This window comes from Ambystoma mexicanum, chromosome 2q (assembly GCF_040938575.1).
Source record: "Ambystoma mexicanum isolate Mex_15411 chromosome 2q, UKY_AmexF1_1, whole genome shotgun sequence".
Lineage (NCBI taxonomy): Eukaryota > Metazoa > Chordata > Amphibia > Caudata > Ambystomatidae > Ambystoma > Ambystoma mexicanum.
Window position 1 is genome coordinate 1,416,737,355 of NC_090924.1, and position 13,210 is coordinate 1,416,750,564.

Consider the following 13,210-nt stretch of genomic DNA (forward strand, 5'->3'; position numbering starts at 1 on the left):
AGGCAAAAGGGCAGCTGGAGAAGAAGCAGGGGAAGCCAGAGAGGTGGCAGAGGGTGGGGGCAAAGGAGCAGGAGAAGGGAAAGAAGGGACAGCAGGAGAAGAAAGGAAGTGGATGAGGTCTGGGAATCGTGTATAAAAGAGGAGGAGGTTGGCCTGAGGGCCTTGGACTAAGACGGTGTCATTTAAGTAAACATTAATGGTCTTAGAGGAGTGGAAGGTGGCCAGGAGGGCCTCCCACCAGGTGCCACCATTAATCGGAGAGGAGGAAAAAGGAGAGAGCCCAGAGACCATATGTGGAGTCCATAGGTATGATATGATATGATATGATATGGCATTTATAACGCGCCTATACACAAGTGTTTCAAGGTCTGGCGAAGGAACGACAAAGAGGATATCAGTAAGGGTCTGTCTGGAGGAAGCGCTGGTGCAGGTATCAGCGATAGGGAGGCCTGGGTTGGAGACCAGAATTTCCCTTTAGAACTTCTTCCTACCAGACTTAGTAAGAAGAACAGGATAGTCAATAGAGAAGCAGTTAGAGTAGATAGGCGAGACAGAGAGCACCATAAAAGATAGAGAGTGAGGGGAGAGGGGAGAAAGGAGGGGAGGGAGAGATGGGGGGTGGGAAACAAAGGTAAGGGGGCGGAGACACTATGAGTGGGCACAAGAGGAGGGGTGCAAGCAAACGAGACAAGAACGAGACAAGAGCAAATTAATAAAATACACACTAGGCTTGATGAGAAGAAGAGTAGTCATGTAGATGTGAAAAACCTCCCACGGCGTAATTGCTGTCACCTTTTTTCACCGCAGTGCCTGCCTAGTCCAAGGTTAAGTTGTGAGATATCCTTGCCTTGAACCACCTAATTGGAGGAGTAGGCATTGGATTTTGACCAGTCCTATCTGGTGCTGCTTTTTTCGGTCTGGAATAAATCAGCCAGCATGAGAAAGAAATCAGATGACTAACATGGAGGGATAGCGGCTTACAATTGAAGACTCCACCTTTAATTAATTTTTTCCAGGAGAAGAAATATTCTTACACCTAAGGGTACCTGTCGCTCTGAGTGAAACCTTCTATCTGCTAGATAAGTGAAGAGCAAGAATTGGTTTTGCTAGAAAGTTTGAAGACATTTACCTCTTCCGACTACTGGTTCAGATATAGGAATCTGGTGTGTAGATGAATGAAAAAGATCTACCTGAAGCACAAGACACATTTCTGCCCCTGAAGAATGTCCAGTTAGTTGCAACATATAGGACAGAAACTTATATAAGTTGGGCTTGTTCAACACAGTGGGGAATAAGAGAAATTAAGTTGCCACTGTTGTTTTGTTATCAAGTATTTTCTGACTTTGATTTTATGAGCTGGAATAATTTTATTACTGTATATTACTATGTTGTGTATATATTTTTTTTAATGTTTGTGTTACTTGTGCTGGAAAGAGAAAAATGAATTAAAAATGAAATCTTAGGAAACACTGCTTGTTATTGCGTGCACAGTACGCAGCCCATATTTAAGTGGTTTATCAAAGACACTGTTACTTTTAGGGTACACTAATTGTTTTACATAGAGAGTTGTTTGTTTTCCTTCCTTTGGTTAAATATATATATTATATCCTCACTTGGTAGGAGGGAGTATCACCCTAGTGTGGGGCAATCCCTGAATGATATAATGTGATGTGAAAAACAAATCAGTTAACAGAGTAGGAGCGAGGAAACTTTGAAAGAAAAGGGAACACAACAGGCAACAACCTGGCAGTGCGAGTGCTAAGTAACAGAACAATGATCAAGTGAACCTAAGAAGAAGAGTGAAAAACATACAGAAGTAGGCAGCACAGGTATACAGCAGTCAGAGATAGCAGACACACGAGCAGTGCAGTCAAGCAAAAAAGAAGATGGCAAGTTACTGTTTTATTAACAATTATCTAAAACAGGGAGGTGACAACGAACATCAACGGACGTACGATCAGTCTCTCAATGATTTGCACAAAAAATACAATTTATCTACTTCATTATGCGTCAGAGTGACATCATACTACGTGGCAATAGTGAAACACCTGTCAAGGGTCGGGATAGGTTAAGGGAGACATCTGGATATACAATCATATAGGAGCTAGGATTGTTATTGGCTGTCCTTCATCAGGTGGACAACTTATGCTTACCTCTTCAAACATGTCATTCCAGAAACATCAGTTACACTGTGTTTCATTGTTTTTTCAAGCTATAAGGTCCTTCATTATATGGACTAATACAATTGGTTGGCACACTTGTGCCGTGTCTTGAACATTCAGTTCATTTTAGCAGCACGTAAGCCCAGACCCAGGTGCAGGGAGATAGGACATGAAGCTACCTCACCACCCAATTAACCCAGCATCTCTCATCACCCATGTCTTCTGCCATGAAATTGTCTTTGTTATTGGCCTTGCAGAGTATTCTCGTCCTAGGAATGCACACGAGTGAGGGCACTCGCTATCGTATCTGGAAATCCAAGTTTGAACTCTATTTCCATCCTTGACTTACATGACAAGAGACCACAATTTAGTTCATTCTGCAGATTTTAAATGCTTTAAATGAATTCAACCTGGCATCCTTTGTGTTCTTTCGTGCACCTTAACGTGAGAGGATTCCTCCTCTGCACACTTGTTCTTCTGCAGAGATAGCTGACCTCGATTTCTAGGATCTTGACTTCAGGCCAGACCGCTTCGCGATGCAGCATCAGCAACCTGTTGTTCTACTGCGACACAGCTTTTCATTCCCCTTTCATGGTTTTTGGCTTGTTATTTCATGATACCAATGCCCAGTTTCTATATAATGGCGGCTTCGCCTGCATTTTATTTACTACTTGTAGCTAGCCTATACGATGACTTGATCTATCTTGCGTTTCAGCGTCTGTACATTCTTCAGCATTTGCTATCGTGTACTTTTCCTCTTTATACTTTTAAGGTTCACTTAATTCTTTACTTCTTTATTTCTTCTCTAGGATCCATACATCATCTTCATTCAGTATCTCAGGATGTCGTGCACACTTTCTTGTGATGTCATCAGTCCGTCTTCTTAGTTCATTCTCATATTTCTTCAGGGATCCCTTCCTGCACGCCGTCATTACCTTGTGGGTACATTCGATAAGGTTGTCTCAATGGATATCTCCTGGCAAATACTTGCTGCGCTATTGGTATGTTAGCTAGTGTCAGACTGGACTGGGCCTGAGTGCGGATTATGGCACAGGAAGGAGGCGCTTTGTCTCCGGACTGCCACCCCATCTGCAAATGGCTTCCTGCCTCAACCCTCACCCTGAATAACATCTGGGTGGGTTTTGGGCTGGGGCACAACTATGGCTGGTGGTGCATGAAGGAGGCGCTCCTACTGCGGCTCCCCTGCCACGTCATTCAGGCCTAGGAAGCTCTCCCTGCTTTCTGGTTCCTGTCTGCGTGCAGCGCGGGAGCCCGAACTCCAGGAGTGACGCAGAGACTGGCAGGTCAAAGCTGCAGTGGGAAACAGGATGAGAACGCATTTTTGTTCTTGTGTTTAATGTCTATTTCTTGCGTGCAGTGCTTGTTGTGTGTATGGGTCTAAATGGGAGTGAGTTTGTGTCAATGTTCTGGGTGTTTGGGTGCCCATTTGGAGGATGGGATGTGAATGAATGTGTGAGAAGGTGTATGGGTGTGACTGTTGGGTGGATTATTTGTGGTTGGAAATGTTCTGAGTGGGTGGATGCTGCGTGGAGAATGCAATGTGAGTGAATGGGAGAGAATGTGTATGGGTGTGATAGGTGGGTGAATGGGTATGGATGTGATTATAGGTGTGTGTGAATTTCTGGGTGGGTGCTGCCCATGTGGCGCAAATGCAGTGTGAGTGATTGTGAGAGAGTTTATATGGGTGTGACTGTTGGGTGAATTGGTATGCATGTGTTCATGTGTGGGTGTGAATGTTCTGCCTGGATGGGTATGGGTGTCTATGTGGAGAATTAAGTGTGAGTGAATTTTAGAGAAGGTGTGTGGGTGAGTGACTGCTGGATGAAGGGTATGAATGTGATTATGTGTGTTTGTGTGTGAAAGTTCTGGCTGGATGCCCTAGTGGAGATTGCAGAGTGAGTGAATGGGAGAGAATGTGTATGGCTGAGGGACTGGAGGGGGAATGGGTATGGATGTTATCATGTGTGTGAATCTTCTGGGTGGGTATCAGTGTAGAGAATGCAGTATGCCTAAATGTGACAGAAGGTGTATGGGTTAGTGACTAGTGGATAAATGGATATGAGTGTGATGGTGAATGCTCTGGGTGGGTGCACATGTGGCGAATGTAGCATTAGTGAATGTGAGAGAAGGTGCATGGGTGAGTGACTGGTGGGTGAATGGGTATGATATGATATGATATGGTATGGCATTTGTAACGCGCCTATACACAAGTGTTTCAAGGCGCGACGAGGCAGGGAGGGGGAACAAGGGGAAGACAGACAACGATCCTACTAGGCCAGGTGTCATTTAGATCACGCAAGTGCAGGGGTAGGGGGGAGGGAAAAGTGCAAGGGGAAGGGGAGGGGGGGGAAATGCAGTACAGGGTAAGTAGAATAACAAAATAATAATAGGGCCACCTGGTGGCAAGTGCAAGGTGAGTGCAGACAAGTGCTGGGGAGGGGGGGCTGTAGGGATACAGAGACAGTCCCGCAGTGCAAGGGGTTGCCAGGGAGGCAGTGCAAGTGGAGAGTGGCTGGGCCAAGGACCGAGGTCGGAGAGAGTGGCCCAGTTGCAGATTCAGTGCAGTTTCAGTGAAGAATTTAGCAGGTGAGAGGGAGAGAGAAAGCAGAAGCAAAGAGGAAGGTTTTGAGGTGCTTCCGGAACCGGAGATGGTTCTCTTCAAGTTTCAGGGAGGCAGGAAAGCTGTTCCAGAGGGAGGCCCCTGCAGCGGAGAGAGATCTACCTCCAGCTCGTTGCTTCGAGAAGCGGCTGACCCTGAGGGAGTTGGAGACGGATGAGCGAAGGGCTCGGGAAGGAAGATATTTAGGAAGAGAGAGTTGAAGGTATTTAGGCCCCAGAAGGCCTTGTGGACAATGCAGAGGGTTTTGAACTTAATCCTCGCAGCCACGGGGAGCCAATGTAGAGATTTCAGTCCTGGAGAGATACGGTCCCTGGGCTTGAGGCCAAGGACAAGTCTCGCAGTCCTGTTCTGGATGAGTTGCACAGGGCGGAGAGTGGAGGCAGGCAGATTAAGATAGAGGCTGTTACAGTAGTCCAGCTTCGAGAGAACCAGGGCCTGGGAGACAGTGAGCTTCTGGGGGAAGGAGAGGAAGGGAAGAATACCTCTGAGGAGGTGCAGCTGGTAGTGTGACTTCTTAGAGACGTCAGATATATGAGAAGAGATGGAGAGTGTGGAGTCGAAGATGACCCCAAGGTTTTTTGCCTTGCAGGTAGAAGCAGGAAGAGGGCAAAGAGAGGCTGGCCAGAGAGCAGCAGGGAAGGAGGGAGTGGGTGTGCCGATGAGTAGAATCTCAGTCTTACTGGCATTAAGGCAGAGGTCATTGGCGGCACACCATTCCTGGATAGCAGACAGACAGTCAGAGATGAGGGAAGGAGAGGAGGAGTCTGAGGGTAGCCTGAAAATGAGCTGAGTATGAATCTGATTGTGTGTGAATGTTCTGGGGGGTGCCCCTGTGGAGAATGCAGTGTGAATGTTCGCGGTGTGCGTGTGAGTGAATGTGTGAGAAAGTGTATTTGATGAGTGACTGGTGAATGAAGGGGTATGCATATGAATATGTGAATGTATGAGGTGCTTGGGGTGGGGAGCACTGGAACATTGTTTCCCTAAGTGACATGGCATGTTTTACAGGCATTTTCATCCAAAGTCATTTTGTTGTGTGTTATTACAAGGTTAGACTGGCATTTTGGTGCAGCCAGTCCAGCCATTTCTTCTTGTGACTTGACTGTTTGACATGGCATCTATGACATAGAAAGCAAGCATGTTAAGTGCTATTACATGACTAGACTGGCATTTTGGTGCGGTCACTCTAGTAATTTCTTAACTGTGGCATGAAACCCTTTACTGGGTAGCTATGGTAAAGACAACGTGATAAGTGTTCTTACATGTCTAGACTTTCCTTCATTGGAACCGTTGTGGACATGTTTCCTTAATGTGTCATGCCATTCTTAATGACAACATCATCAGAATTATTTTCTTAGGTAGGGGTACAGGAATATATTGGCAGAGCCAGCTTTCCAGTTTTGTTATATTATCATTACGGTCATTATGCGCAAAGCAAACATGAGTATGTTCTTATATGGGAATGCTGGCATATACTGGTTCAGCCAACATGGAAATGTATGGGCGCAGCCAAAGTCATAATGTTTTTTATACTGTTGTATATTGTGGAGGAAGGTATGAAAATCTGTTGCAAAATGCTCCAGTGCACTGTTGATGACGCTTCTATGCTGATTCCCAGTAGGCCGGTTTCATCAAAACCCAGCTCCCTGCGTCCGATGTCAGCACTGCTGGGAATCTTTTTTCCTATTGTGGTGCCCCCTGGCCCCTAGTTGCCTAATGTGGGTGACACGCCCTTTACCTCCCATTCTTTAAAATCTACCGTGCAGGGATAATCCCGCCACCCCGATCCCCGAACTCCTATTCCCCTGACCCACCATCCATTCCTTACAATAAACCTGCTCACACAAACACTGCACCCACTCACACACACACCCCACGCACACACATACACCCCTACACTTCCTCAAACCCCCTCCTTACTTGGCAATCCATCCCTCGCCGATGCCTCTTCTTGATTGCTGCAGTGTGCAGTAAACGCAGGAGCAGTCCCCGACAGGCCTGGGTTCGAGGAAAGCGGCAGGTCAGGGATTTATTTTCAAACAATTCGGCCAGAATGGTTATTAGTGTAGGAATATCATGCGCGCCCGTACGTTACCGTAGATTTCTTCGAATACCATGTCCCCTAATGAGATTTCACCGAATATATTTCACTGAAAAAGGTAGGAGAAATGGTATATGTGTAATGCATAATAGGTGGGCTGTGGGGTAAGGGTATAAGTTAGGGTTAGGAGGGGCTGCGGGTGGTCTCCCCCTCTTTAAATATTTTCTTTTAGAAAAAGTAAAAAGAAGATTTTGTTTTCCGGTGAAATGGATTTGTAAAATCTCCATTAGGAGAAATATATATGAAACATTCACATACATCCCTACCGTTGACGTGTGGACCTTAAGACTGAGAGCTCTGCAAGACAAAAGGTGACAACATACCTACAGGAGATAGATTCAGAAGAGGAAGAAGTAATGAGTCTACAAAGCTCTTTCCACAAAGACCACTTCAGGTGGCCAAGTTGGAGACGGCAAATAGAAGGACCCTGGGTAGAGATGACGGTCGACCATTGCTCGCCCTGAACTATCTTCAATAGTGTGATATAGAAAGAATTGCATGGAAAGGATGGAATGCAAGATTATGCAAGTCGGGCAACAAGAACAATGGAAAGTTTGAATGATCGAAAAGACACATTTGAGGCTATTGCATAGCAGAGGTGGAGTGCAAGAACAGACTTGCCTCCATATAAATTTGCTTGACCAAGAAAGGAGTTGCCGGGATTGGGCGGCGAGACCAAGCAGCATTACACATAAAAGTTGCCTCCATGTTTGAACAAGTCAGGCGCCCAGACGTTCTCTGCATGGGTATTGGGAAACTGTCTGGATATTCACACACGGTTTGTTTAAGGTGGAGCCAAACCCATAAGTTACAATTTGAGGAACATGCTGTTGCCTGCTATTAACAGTGTGCGACAAGAATTACAACGACTGGTAGCACAAGACATAATTAAACCCATAGCATCTGCTCAGTGGGAAAAATGGGAGTTGAGAGTTTGCATAGACTTGAGGGATTTGACCAGGAACGTAATAGTTGATAAGTTTCCTTTGCCAGTTATATCTGAAAGGATGAATTGTGTGAAAGGAGCGAGAATGTTTTCCACAGTTATTTATTTATTTATGCATTTATATAGCGCACATAACCCAAAGGTATCTACGCGTTAGATTTGTGTTCTGGATATCATCGGATTCCTCTGATAAGTGATAGCAAGCATCTTACACCCTTAATTAACCCTCGCGGAATGTTCTGCTACCAAAGGATGACATTTGGAATGGCGTCTGCGGCAGCAGTATTTCCGAGGGTAATGAAACATCTTTGAAAAGGGGTCCAAGGAGTCCTGGTAGACCTGGATTATATTTTAGTATATAGAATAAATGATGGTGAAAGGTTAGAAAAGGTACTGCATCTCATGGCCCAGAATGGTTAAACTATTGAACTAATCCAATGTATGTCCAGAGCGTCGGAAGTTGAGTATTTAGGACATGGTAGACATGGGACAGGATAGAGACCACAAAATGAGGCAATGAAAGCGATTAAGTATGCTCCAATGCTATTAATGCAGAGGAAGTTTGTTCCTTTTTGGTTTTGGCGATTTTTGGTGGTGTAGCCACCAAATATATCACCAAACATTTGTACTGGGCCTTTTTTTTTTCTCCCCATTTGCTTTGCTTTGTTTTTTATCCATGTGCTTCCGCCATTCCATGTGCTTCAAAGAGTTCCTCAAGAAGGGAGCACACATGCTCATTTCCAATGCACAAAGGCTACATTCCTGTAGTACTACAGTACTGAATGTAGTACAATAGTGGCTTGTTTATTTAAGGTATTTTATCCCAATGTCTGGCCTAGCATGCTAGCTACTGCTGTTGATCATTCGGAATCTTCAAGGCCTAAGAATGACGATGATATCCCCTTGTTCCCTTCCTGCCCTGAAGCGCTTTGAAGCACTTCACTTGTGTTTAAGCGCTTTACAAATAAACAATTACAATTACATTTGGGAGTACTGTTATAGCACGTGTCTGTGTGACTCTCAAAGTGCCTGCGGAGTGATGTGTTTTCAAGAGAGACTCAGACAGTCCAGCATGGCTCCCTTCTCGGGGAAGCTTCTTAGATGGGAAGGTCAGTCGCCCCTCGCAGTACAGTGCCCTAAACCTGCCCGCCAGGCAGCATACGATGGATGGAGGCGTTGTGTGTATTTTCTTTTGCTTCGCACTCAGTTAATGGCTAGTGAACAGGGATCCAGTGCAGAGCGCGTGGAAAAGAACGTGTTTTTCCAAGGTCTCAGTGATAGCTTGCAGCTTTCCAGTACATATGGAGAGAGGGGGCAGGCACAGTGGATGCCGGGCCTCGCTGGGTTGGCCTGCATTGGCCTGGTGCTTCCATCACATGATGTGTCCAGATAGGCCGAAAGCCGAAAGAACAGGTTTCATGGGCAGAAAAGTGGTTACAATGAGCTTTGTATGGGATAGGCGGCTGGTCACACAGGGACACAGCTCAATTTACATGATTTCAGAAGAAGTACAAGACCACATGGTAGCTTACAGTACAGCCACAGAAATGCGATACTTGCATAAGATCACACTCCTGATAACAGACACGGGGAGACTAGAGAGCCCAACTGTCCTATATTTTGCATGGTTGTCCCAATTGAATGGGCTGCTCCTCGCAGTAGTGGGCCAGTTCTCAGCGCCAGTTTCCCCGCATTTTTAATCGATCATTTAATGGGGGGTCTTGAGAGGTTAGGGAATGCATATATACATATATTATTTTATTATTTTTTTTTTTTTTATTTGTTATAGCTGGTAAACCAACTTTTCAAATCTTACATACATGTTCATAAAACATAATGAAAGCATCTACACTTGGAAATTACTTGAACCCAGTTGTGCACAATTGAAACAACAGAATATACACCCTCCTTCCAGCTTACATTACACATGTCAATCACTAGTTTACTTTGATTCAATTTATACAATCTTCGTTTCAGGAAAAATTATATTTAGAAATTGCACAATTGCAATCTGTATAGTTATTCTTGGATTAGAGATTATAATCTAAATCTTCTAAATCGGTTGCAGATGTAACTAAAACAAACTTATCTTAAAAAAAAAGAAAAAAGAAAAAAATGTCATCAATGTCCTCACTGATGGTAATAACAAGGTATCAGTGGACACCAAATTACTCGGGGGCCTAGACCAAAACACCACGCCGGTGGCACAATCAAAGAAGATGGCGCCTTACACAGAATCTAAAGACAGTAAACAATGTCAACTTTATTCCTTTTATCCACTCATAAAAAGCACTAAAAAAATCTGCAAATAATGATTCTCTAAAAGCCCCCATCACAAATGTCCCTGGAAGTTTTTGCACTCCATCTACGACAACAACTATTATCGACAGTAAATTACCAATTCCTTCTCTCCCTCAGTCGGTAGGGACTGTTACTGGCAATAAGGAATTGCAAAAACCTACGGAATCAAATCTCTTTGGTCTGAATCAATCTGATGCAACTACGAACATTGAAAAGACAGGGTCGTCGGAAACGCCCGATGATGAGGACGTGGCAGAGACACTAAATATATTGGGATGGTTGAGCGGTGCAGCCCAAAATGGCAGGAGTAGACTTACCCGTTCTTTTATCTTGCAAATCTTTAACCTAATTCCCCCACTTAGACTTCTCCGATCGGAGGGCATTGATTGGGTGCGATTGAACACCACAAATAACAACTGCACTGACCGATAATAACAACGATGTTATGGGAACATCGTGCTGACTTCGAACATCAGTGGTTAAGTCTTCAGCGTTTCCAGTCGCTGGACGCTGTAAACAGTTTTGTGGAATGCCAAGGGGCTCCACAAAATGTGATGGCGGTACCTTCCGCATTTAATCCAACTTCAAATGCCACAGATGTCACTGCCATTTCCCAACTAGCTTTGCTAACCTTGGTTATCAAGGACTGGTCGTGGCTAATACCTTTGGTCAACAGCGTAAATGCAGCAAAGGCCGCTAGCCCTTCTATGTAGTAACCAAACTCTTTCTTGTGCGCCCTGGAACTCATGAGGGTTTCGAAATTTGCATACATGGATCAACACCTCGGCAGCTATTGATCAGATATCTATCCTCATGCTGCAAGAAACCATGAAACTGAATAAACTTGAAATTAATGGTTTCACATCATATTCTGTTGAGTCAAAGTGTGTCTGTAAGGGAAGACCTTTTGGGGGACTTGCTATCTTTCTCAACAATAGCTTAAATATAGTCTCTAAAGTAAGAGCTAGCACGGAAGACATCCTTGCAATTGAATTTAGCTTCATTGAGGCGAGTGATGACCCTTACATTATCATATCTCTGTATTGAAACCCCATAAAAAACCCTTAGATCACATCTTTGACCAGCTCAATACCATCCTCGAAAATGTCTATTCGGATAATCCTCTGTATATCATCATCATACGAGGTGATTTTAATGCATGCTGTCTCCCGCATTCTCTAACCAGGATATGCAAGGTGCCTTCTGCTCACTATGTGTCAGCAATTAATCATGGTGTAAGATGGAAAGCTTTTTTTGACAATTGGGATATCCAATTTTTAGAATTCAACCCCAAAGCTCTCCCTTTCACTTGGCCTAGCTGAATAAAAACGTCCTGCATTGATTATTTAGCAGTATCTGTTCACCTTTTCCCACTCTGTAACTCTGTGGCGACTATAGACCCCCAATTAGGTGATCATATTATCATCTCAACTAACATCCATGTTAAGGGCTCCTCATTTACTAGTGAGCCTTCATTAGAAATGATTGTAGGTCGATCGTCCCTTACTGTCAACTAGATGGAGTGTTTATCTATGTGGAAAATTAATCGATATGATCTCTCAAGAGATGGATAACATCAACTTGAGGTTGACTGATACTTCATGCACTCATTTAATAGAAGCAACCTATAACACAGTAATGTCAGCAATGTTGGCCAAACTAGGAGAGGGTTTCTCACACAAGCGCCTAGATACACCATCCAGTTATAACTCTCAGATTCGTGCTTCTAAATTCCTTAAAAATTATCTACTTCGTGAATTAAAAAACTACCCTTATCTATCAAAGAATACTTGAAGAGAAAGAAAGTCATCTCCAATTCACACAAAAACAAATGCCGCAATATGAAATACAGGCTGCAAATTGATGACAATCAAAAGATCATTGCCAACTTATGCTCTAAAAACAGAAGATCAGTGTGGGCAGTATTAAGAACTATCTCCCCATATCAGGTAAATAGCCTCTCCTCTTCTATAGCAGCTGAGCAACGGTCTGCCTTCTTTTTGGATACATTCAACTACCATTCAGATTCAAAGGTGAGCCTCCTCACAAATGTACGTATTTCAAATTTGAGGCCTGCCCTTGGACAACAGCTGACATAGAATGGGCAATCTCGCGGCTGAACTACTCCCATGCACCAGGCCCTGATGGTACTTCGGCCTGCGTAATTAAATTTGACCGAGGCTTTTGGTCCCCAATACTTAAAATAAAATGTGTTAACATCTACATTCTTAAAAAATACCACCTTCATGGCATACCTCAATTATAATACCGTTATTTTAAAAAGGCGGCCCTGTAGACCCAGGGAATTATCGCGCCATTGCGCTATTGGATGTATCTGAACAACTATTTTCCATATTAATCCTGAACGAATTGGAATCTCGTATAAAACAAAAGAGCACTTTATCACGATTCCAAGTTGCATTCTGTGGGCAGAGGGGTACAACACTCAATCCTCCCTCACATTTAAATTGTTGGGTAGGATTATACAAGCGCTCAGTGAAACTGTTTCTGTATACCAGTGAATTACCATATAATATGTCATAGTCTATGTCCGATGGAACTCAGAAAACTTGAAAAGGATACAGATTGTGTAAAAAGCATTCGAGTTATGTGAATATCCATTAGCCTAATACTATATACACATAATGCCGGTCATAGTCCGTACACATTATCCCTTGCAGATCAAGTAAATGATATTGAAATGCAGCTCTCCACTTATAGGGCAATGTTAACAATGCTAAAGTAAGAGGTGCTGAACATGGCATTTGCCTACCCAAAATATTGAGAGGGCAAATTTGCAAGGGGGCATTACAAAGTGCGTGTGTGACATATGTACACAGAAAAGGAAGCATGGGATGAGGCTACACATCCAAGTCCTGCTTACTTACAGTCAGTATCCAATATTTGAGCTGACAGTTGGGCTACATGGTCTGGGTGACGCTTTTGCTACGTTACCATGAGTAACAGAAATTCTTGTGCTGAAACGCCATTCATATTATAACAAACAGAACACAAGTGGCTATAGGGGCAAGGCTGGTAACCTTTTGCAGAGCCAAGGT